Source organism: Gadus morhua, chromosome 5, assembly GCF_902167405.1.
Source record: "Gadus morhua chromosome 5, gadMor3.0, whole genome shotgun sequence".
Taxonomy (NCBI): Eukaryota; Metazoa; Chordata; class Actinopteri; order Gadiformes; family Gadidae; genus Gadus; species Gadus morhua.
The window spans coordinates 9147235-9157197 of NC_044052.1; positions in this window are offsets into that span (position 1 = coordinate 9147235).

The window sequence follows — 9963 nt, forward strand, 5'->3', positions numbered from 1 at the left end:
GCGGCGCTGGTCCACGCCGGAGCTTGTTCTGCCACCGCCCGGGCTTTGTTCTATCTCTCTCGCTAGACCATCACCCGACCATGATGGAGATTGCTGGGGACAAATTAGCCACATCTGTTGAATAATGGTCACAATTGATTGGGCACAGCTTGCCGGCGTGGTCGTGGTCCTGCCGCCTGCCTTTTTCTTCCTTTCTCTTCCGCGGATTTGGATTTGCGAAGGGGGTTGGCGGTGAATAATGAACATGTACAGTGGTGGGGTTCTGTACGTGTTGCGTGTCTACATGTTGCGTGTCTACATGGCTGCGGGTTTGTGTTTGCCGCATGTTTGCACTGCACCGGCCTCTCGTATGTTCGTGCCTGGCGTGTGTCTTTGGGCGCCTGTTCAAGCACGTCCAGCCTCGTGTCTGAGCCGGCTTTGTTTTGTTTAAGGTCCTTTTTATGTGCTAATGCGGACTGATCATTGAAGCCTTCATCCCCCTGGCTACTATGATTTTTTTATTGTTTTGGGTTGTTTTCCTTCCCCCCCCCCCCATTTTCGCACCAAACCCTGTGACATTCCAGACGTGGGAGAGGGAGAGGTGAGGGAACTGGAGTGCTCTGGAGTGGCCTGATTCACTGTCTCTGATGCTCTTCCAACAAAGCCTCCAACAACCCCGCACACGTCATGGCAACGTTGCAGCTCTTGATTGATGACCCATTGTCGGCTCGCGCGCCTCTGATCTTTTAATGAAGTTTGTTTTCCCGCTCTGAAGGCTAAAGCTACGCTCACGCTGACTCATTCAGAACATGTTGCTCTATCACAGCAGACTCGGAACACAAAGACTCGAGGCGCTGGTGCAGTGTGTACAGGACGTCCGCTATGTTCCTTATGGTAACACACATGGGGCGTTTTAGCTCTAAGAAAACAATTGAGTTGTAAGAAAACAATTGATTGAGAGATTAGGTATACTATCAGGCACAACTGTATACAAATTTAAATCACAGATCGTAAAATATCGAGGAGCCCAGGAGAGACTCAAAGGTAAGAACACATCCTGGGCAAAGGCTTTTCTGAGCAGACAGGTCGCTGTCTCAGCATGGGTCCGGCAATGTAAAAGTATGATGAAACCACCAATGTGAGCCGTCCATTCAGGGCGAGAGGCGCCTCCTATTTGTTTTGTTTGCCCCCTGATTGGCGGGCAAAGGTGTGTGGCCAGTGAGCAGCGATCTTTCCCCCCTGCGCCTGATGACAGATCTAAAGGATAGTTCGCTATCCCCCTTGTTACAAATAACTTCCTCTGACATGTTTGGGCGCGCTGACAATGTTTGGAGTGAAAACAGCTTTCAGGGCTGGCCGGGATACAAGCTTTCAACCCCTAGGGTGGGCTACTTCTTCAGTTGCTGCTTTATCCCCCAGAAGAGGGGGAGCGGGAGAAGTTTGAGAGAGAGAGAGAGAGAGAGACAGAGAGGCAGAGAGGGAGAGAAGGGCCTGGATTACAGACTGCAGTGTGCATAAACGCAGTCTTGATTGTGAGTATAGATGAGCTTTCCACTGTAACTAAGATAGACCTGTGTGTGTGTGTGTGTGTGTGTGTGTGTGTGTGTGTGTGTGTGCGTGTGCGCGTGCGTGTGCGTGTGTGTGTGTGTGTGTGCGCACGTGTGCGTGCAGAAGTACGAAGGAATGCCAGAGCCAGCGTAGAGGTGTGTCTACTGTTGACACAGAGGGGGAAGAATGCCTGGACAGTATTCCCCTGTTTCTGGGACTGGATCGAGTGCTGCGGTCGGCACTGTGTGTTTAGAAGCAGTTCCAGGTTGTGCTTTTGTGTCACAGCCACGGACAGCCTCTGCCTCTGCACATGATCCCCCAGGTTTGGAATTCATTGAGCAGAACATCTTTAACTTCTTTGTATACACCGCAAATCCACTAATCTAAGTCAGCAAGGCACATGGGCCTCTGGGTCTGAGGCCCTTTGGAGCTCTTCCCCCCCCCCCCCCCCCCCCCATCAATTAGCAATGCCAGCCTACAAGCTTGACCCCCCAGCCTCCTGCCCCTGAATCCATCTGGGCTCCCAGTCCCCCTAAATCCCTTCCTCTCTGGTACAGCCAAGTGTCCTAGCTTAGGCCCGTTGAGCTGCAGGAATGATCCTCAAATCATCTAATCAGAGGAGATTGTGAAATCAATGGGCTGCATGGATCGGAGCAGGAATCCGAAATGGACACCAGCCGAAAGGATCAATGCGTGTGTTTGTGTGTGTGTGTCTATTCATGTGTGTGTGTGTGTGTGTGTGTGAGAGTGTATGAGTGCATGCATGCACGTGTGCATGTGTGTGCGTAAAAGGTCCGAGAGCTTTGACCTTCCTCAAGACAACGACACCTTCTGACCGGGAAGCTGGTCGGCTGTGCCAGGTTTTGGGAAATGATGGCGGTGGTGGCTGGGGGGGGGCGGCGTGGTTGATCGTGGGGAGGGTGGGGGCGGGGCTGGGAGTAATTAAAAGTAGAAGCGCGAACGGAGTCATCCACCACAGGGACGGTTAACCCAAGTCAGGAGGCAATTTGCACCAGCCCGAGCCAATCTATTTATTATGTGAAAGGATAACTGATCCCTTACGATCAATCACAGGCAATCTGAGGGATGGGCGAGGTGAAGCGGAGTGAAAGCCCATTGATTCGGGCTGGCAATCATATTGAACACAAACAACAATAAAAAAGATGAACTCTTCGATGGCCATGGCTTGGGGAGGTAGACATCTCCCCCTCTCCCCGTCGCCGTCTGACTGCTTGTCTGTCTGACTGCTTCTCTGTCTGACTGCTTCTCTGTTTGACTGCTTCTCTGTCTGACTGCTACTCTGTCTGATTGCTTATCTGTCTGACTGCCGGGTTGAGAGGGGAAGAGGCAGGGGGAAAAGATGAACGTAAGGTGAGGAATTAGAGGCTCCAGAAGTGGCTTGTCACTGGCTCTCCTCGCCATCTGGGCCCCATCACCTCCCCCATCACGCCAGTGATGTCACCCACAGTCGGACATGGTACCACTTAAAGAAGGCAGATTGAAGACATTCTCCTACGCGGGGCAGGGTTCCTTGGCGCAGGTTGGACAGGATGTCTCAGTGAACGTCTGAAGGAAGCTGAAGGTGGAAGACACTACCACCAGTCAGTCGAACGGGGGTAGAAATACCCCCATTGGCAGGGCGGATGATTCCTGCCAGTCAAGCCATTAAAGGTCTCCCCCACCCCCCACCCCCCTCCCGATTGGAGCCTGCTGGCCTTAGATGCAGACCCGCCATGCTGTTTGGGTAATTCTCTTGGCACAGTTCGCACTGTCTTTGCAAGCAGTTATCTATTATCGCAGGCTTTAAAGAAAGAAAAAAAAGGCCCATCAGATGGCTAAGCTGGGGTAGCCGTCATGGCTGTTCAGAGGCGTGGATAATGGGCTTCTGGCTGGTAAAACACTCCGCAGCATAAAGCTTGTCGGTCACCTCGCGGCCGGTTTTGGTGAGGGGGGGGGGGGGGGGGGGGCGGAGGGGCGCTGGGGGAGCCCCACTTATTACTTTATCAGAGCTGGAGACGACCCCAGCGCCTTCCCAGAAACTGTCAGGGCCGGCGGAGCGCTGCGCTTCATCCATCACGGTAGGCCGCTCCACGGGCTCCCCGACGGACTGCAGCAGGCCCACTTCTGAGCCCGGGCCCATTATGTTTTCACATCCGCGTCCCAGTGCCTGTCACTTGGCTCTCGTCAACCGAAACCCCTTTTTAATTCCCCTCCATTTTCTGTCTCTTCCGCTCTCTCTTGTTTTCTTTCTTTCCTGGTTACTTTTTTTGTCACTCTATTTCCATGTCTCACTCTCGCTTGCTCGCTCGTTCTCTCTCCCTTTCTCTGTGGAAGAAACTCTGTCTGTCTCTCGCTTGCAGTCTCTCCCTCTCTCTCTCTCTCTCTCTCTCTCCCTCTCTCTCTCTCTGTCTCTCTCTCTCTGTCTCTCTCTCTCTCTCTCTCTCTCTCTCTCTCTCTCTCTCTCTCTCTCTCTCTCTCTCTCTCGCTGCTTATGAGTCCATTGCTATTCATCTGTATTTCCGTGACAACACTCCCTCTTTCGTCTTTTAATGAGGGGTGAACTCATTTCCAATATTTTGCGATCACGAGGCCGTGGTCGAAAGTCAAACGCCCGTTTTCCGAGCTCCACTCACACCAAGGCAGGAAGGATGTTGCTACTCTGATTCCAAGCAAAAGCTGGCATCATGATGAATGTGTGGGTTTGAGGGTCCGGGTGGACTCCTAGCACTTTTTCGCAGTCTGATTTGACCTCGTTCTGCCCCATAAACTCACACACAGAACATCACAGAACATCACATAATTGCAGTTTTGAAAATAACCATCTCTCCCTCTCATTTCTCGGGTTGCAGGCGCACCAAAACAAAACGACAACGCTGTCTCCCCCTGCTTCTACCCGTCTCTCTCCCTATTTGGAGACAAAGCGAGGGGGGGAAAGTCTGGATCTACTGTAAGCCCTCGCGTTGGCGATGTAAACGCTATCCGGTTGCTGCCGTCGCTCGGCGTCCCAGCGCGAGGCATGGCGTGCATCGTGCGTGTCATCCTGGAGGGCCCGTATCCCAGGCTGACATTGTTGACAGTCAGTTTTAGACTTGGAACAGACCTGATGCCCCGTCCCCTCACTGGCCCCTTCATCTTCCCCCGGACGTTTAAAAGGCGGTTCTGGCGTCGCTGCCAATCAAACCGCAAACATTCACCCTAATAGGGATCTGATGACTGAGGGCAATTTAACCCGGCCTTTTGTTTTTTTGCAGTTGGGTTGCAATTGTAGCAAGGCTGTTTTCTCCTCCTTTGACAAAGCTTGTAGTCACTGTAGAGTTTCAACGTTTCCTCGCAATTTGATATACATCGGGAGCCTCTGAATTATGGTGATGCAACCGTAAAGCAAGGTCTGCAATTTCACGTGCAATATTTTGGCTATTGTTTCCTTTTTTTTTTTTCGTTTTAGCCAGCTTTGTCGTTGCTATACCGTAACTGGGTGGGTATATGTGGATTCACATTCTAAAAGATTCAAAAGCTAGCGTTCAATACACAATACACTATACCAACATTGTCCTCACTCTGTTTAGGGTTGTTTTAGTAGCATTTGTAGTGTTTTAGAATAACAAATAGAAGGGCCTAAATTTTAAAAAAAATTTAAATAAAAAGGGTATTGTAACATAGATACACAAAAAAAAACTAAGAGAGTCAGGAATATTTGGAGCACTTGCAGTAAGATGACTATCTATCTAACAAATCTCATCATCATTAACTTTACCATCATTACAGCATTTAGATGGGTTGGGTGGGTCAATGTAAAATCTTTTTATGGCTTGAGGATTCGATTTTTTAGTTCATGTGGGGAATACAATTACTAAAAAATAACATATATATAAGATTATTATTTACGAGCTTTATTTATGCATTAATCAATTATATTTCTTAAATGATCATATCACCGTCGCAAGAAAGTCCTTAGAGTCAACGTGTGGGACAAGAAAATCATGAAGAGCAAGATAAAGGTATTTCCCCATTGTTTGTTTTGTTTTGGTCACTGTATTACAACACTGGGCCTCTTCACACGCTCTCTTCACCGCCGCCTGCAGTGTAATGGCTGCGGTCTATTGGTTAATCTCATGTAGTGTTGCTGCAATAATCGGGCTGATTGTGACCACAGCTACCAGATCATTAGACCAGAGCGTGCCCAGTGGCCAGGTCGGGGTGTCGTGCACCTCTTATCTGCATGTTGGCGGTTTATTCTCATTAGTTTCATGGAAAGATTCATTGAAATTCATGGAAAGTATAAACATTGCAGGCGTTCTCGCGTGTTGTGCTTGAAGTAAGGCGGTGTGTGGGGGTGTTATCTTCCAGTATAGGTAACTGTGCACTCTGTTTTTAGGGGATAGACAAAGAGAGTATTGATTAGGGTTTCCACTAGGTATTCAGAAGTTTAGTTACCTTTCTGCTCTGAATTAACATTTTTTTTTTTTTGGGGGGGGGGAGAAAACTGGTCATTTTTTTCCCCCCCTCTCTCTCTCTCTCTCTCTCTCTCTCTTTCTCTCTCTCTCTCTCTCTCTCTCTCTTTCTCTCTTGCTCAGTCCCTCTGTCTCTCTCTTTCTTGCTCTCACTCTCTCTCTCTCTCCCTCTCTCTCTCTCTTTCCCTCTCTCTCTTTCTTGCTCTATCTCTCTCTCTCTCCCTCTCTCTCTCTTTCTTTCCCTCTCTCTCTTTCTTGCTCTCTCTCTCTCTCCCTCTCTCTCTCTCTCTCTCTCTCTCTCTCTCTCTCTCTCTCTCTCTCTCTCTCTCTCTCTCTCTCTCTTTCTCTCTCTCTTGCTCACTCTCTCTCTCTCTGCCTTGCAAACTCTTTCTGTCTCTCTCGCTGATGCTCACTCTCTCTGTCTCTCTCGCTGATGCTCACTCTCTCTGTCTCTCCCTCTCTTGCTCTCTCTCTGCCTGGTGCGGTCCCGTCCTGGAAGGAAACATGGTGGAAGGTTTCCTCTGAAGGCCCGTGGGTAAACCCAGTTGATCCTGTTTAGCAGCGTAAACACAGCATGATTTACAAAATGTGTGGGTGGGTTTTATTCTGTAGACAGTCACAATTTCTAACCATTTTGATCAAAACTAATGTCTGCTGAGGTTAAAATGCAGGTTTAATCTTTAAACACACACACACACATCCACACACAAACACATCGAAAGCACACACACGCACACACACCCTTCTTATAAATGTTTACATAATGAGCATATTGATTTTGTTACAGGGCCCAAGTCTTATTTCGCTTTTGCCTTCGGTAAATATAAGGATAAGCCGTATATTAAAACATATTTTTGAAATTATATGATAATTAAACCAATTAGAAGTTGTTTATGGGCCCTGGCTCGGGCTCGGGCCACTTTAGGCATGCCATTGAACAATGTGGATCTTGTTTGCCGTCGTTTGAAGCGGTCTAGCTGTCGGAGGGTCCTGTTAGCAGAGCATTTTAAATGGGCGGCTTTTTGAAGCGCTGTGATTGGCGGCGCACGCGCGCCCATTATCAAATTTAGCAGAAAAATGCGCACACTGTTTGATTTTTTTTGGTCAACAGTAAAAACCCCAAGCACCCCCCAACCCTTGTTTAGACACTAGTTTCCTTCAAGTGTCGCTCACATGATTTATCTAGGTTTTTTATCACTCGGACTGCCCTATTTTCACGGAAATTCCTCCCTATCCTGAACACTGAAGTTCAACTTTCCAAATATGCATTAAGCCACATGAACTTAGGATGGTGCAAAGAGGGGAGCAGCACAGCTCAGAGCTTTGTCCTCGCACATTTCAGGGAAGGCTTTCACAAACCGCTGGTAAAAAGGTTTTGTCTCATGTTAATGGTCCTCTGTTCACACTCGAGACCCAACACAACAAACAAAAAGCACTTATGTCAAACAGCATCCCTCATTACATGGGAAAGAGAATGTTTTATTAACTCTGAATAAGCCCCACACCTATCATAAACACCTATATCACTGTAATGCTGTCATTAAAAGGGCCAGAGCAGAAATTTCTTCCTGATAAACAGCAAACAGCTTTCCATTTGCCTCTGACTAAAATGATTTAATGGACAGATTCAATCAGGGAAATTAAGTTGCTGCCTCATTCTAAATGTACAGCACTGGCGGCACAGACTTAGCGCATGGCATTGATGTGCCTGGGATCTATACTCAAGCTATTAGCATGTCCCTGTGATATCGGCAGTGATGTAGTCAGACGTCTTTTTTGGGGCAGGCTTCAGTACCCCCCCGGGCCTTTTAAAATGATAAATGATGAGATAAGTTGGCCGATGACATAATGTACAGATTAACTGTGAAACTAAGTGGCATTTGCTAAAAGTAAAATACTAAAAGGCATTTCAGAAGGATCAGAGCATTAATATTTTAATAATTCAATGGTATTTTAAAGAAATTGTGTAATAAAGTATCAGCGCACTTTTAATTTACTGATAATTAATGTGGACCAGCAACAAACGTCAACGTTTTTTCCACACTGGTGTTGTCCTCTTGGGTGGCAAAGGCCCTGGACATCACCATTCATTCTTGTAGACTTTCTAAGGCAAGTTAAAGGCCTACGTTGACTTTTCCAATGAAACTACTGATTTTCCCTCCTGGTTCACAATCTTTGATCATGGATGAAGGAACATTGTGGCGTTGTGTGCTGAATGGCATGGAAAAAACGAAATCTGAGTTTAGATTTGAATATCAAACGTGCTGAGATCTCCCATAATGAGCCCACATGCCTTCTTGTGTGGGAGGATTCCTGGGCCTGCACTCATACCTTTGGTTAACCAGTATCTTACATCAGGTTCAGCATGCCACACCGCAGCCCAGACCAGGCCCAAAATAGGCCCTGGATGTGTGTGTATGCACATATACAGTATATATTTGTGTGTGCGTGTGTGTTTGGGGTTGGCGGATTGCCAGAGTCTGTTAGCTGCATCAGTTCTCCTAGCGCTGGTCAGCTAAGGGTATTTTTAGCTGACGACACTAAATGCCTCATTCAGGTCCGCTTGTAGCTTCCACCCTACCTCATAACCTCAGCCCAAATGCCTTTACTGCTGTGTACACAAGCTGTTGACACATACATGCACACATACATACACACACAAACACACACACACACACACACACACACACACACACACACACACACACATAGACACACTTACATCTGCACACACAAAAAACACATACAATCACAGGCACAGGTACGAACGTGCAAACACGTCCAATTAAAAGTAATACCCAACACACACATACACACACACAAGTACAAGCATGTCTTAATTTCTATAATGTACACACACAAAAACACGAAGTAAGACACACACCGTGCACATCCCCATCCAGCCCTCACGCCAACTTTCCTGTTTTCCTCTTTTCTATTGACAAACAAACAGGGACACGCCCAAACACACACACACTAACCCAGAGCAAAATGACATTCTGTGTGATGTCATGTGACCTGGCGCCGGGCCTGTGGGTTGGCGGGCGAGCGGGTTGGAGTGTGTGAGGAGGACGGGGGCCCACACAGGGCGCCGCGCCCCGCCCCGCGCCCGCCCCCCGGGCCAGGTTGGCAGAGCGCACGGTCGGAGAAGGCTTACCCAGTGAGCAGCAGGGCAGGAATGCAGACACATAGCTGTCTTTATTATACAATGCTCAACGCAATTAAATCCCCTCTCTCTCTCTCTCTCTCTCTCTCTCTCTCTCCCTCTCTCTCTCTCTCTCTCTCTCTCTCTCTCTCTCTCTCTCTCTCCTCCTCTCTCTCTCTCTCTCTCTCTCTCTCTCTCTCTCTCTCTCTCTCTCTCTCTCTGTCTCTCTCTCTCTCTCTCTCTCTCTCTCTCTCTCTCTCTCTCTCTCTCTCTCTCTCTCTCTCTCAGACGGTTGTCTGTCTCCCCCCCTTCTCTCTCGCTCAGCGCCTGATCGCGGAGATAGCGGGTGGCGCGACGTGACGAGACAATGGTTCTCTGCCAACTCCAGCCCGACGGCAATCCATTATTCTTGTGAGACAGTTTTATATCAGCTAATGAACTTCTCCCACGCCACCACTGTGGCTGGATCCTCAGGTAGGCCCAGCCCAAGACAGGCCTTACTCTACGCTCCTCAGACGCCCTGTGTGTGTTTGTTTTGACGTTGCTGGGTGATGCTTGTTGAAAGCTATTCACTGATATGATTTGGATAAGATATGTACACGGAGAGTACAGGATAATAAGAGGAAGATAAACAACACAATATACAGAATATATCTTATCACACAATATGATTCGTAAAAATATAAATGCCCAAAATATATTTATCTAACATTTTATCATAGCATTTTAGCAATTGTAGCATATATAGCTAAACACAGTTCAGATCGAGACGTGGCCATAGGAGTGAGAGTTTCAAAGGGACTCTAAGGGTTGCCTATTCATTTCTGTGTCTACTTAGTG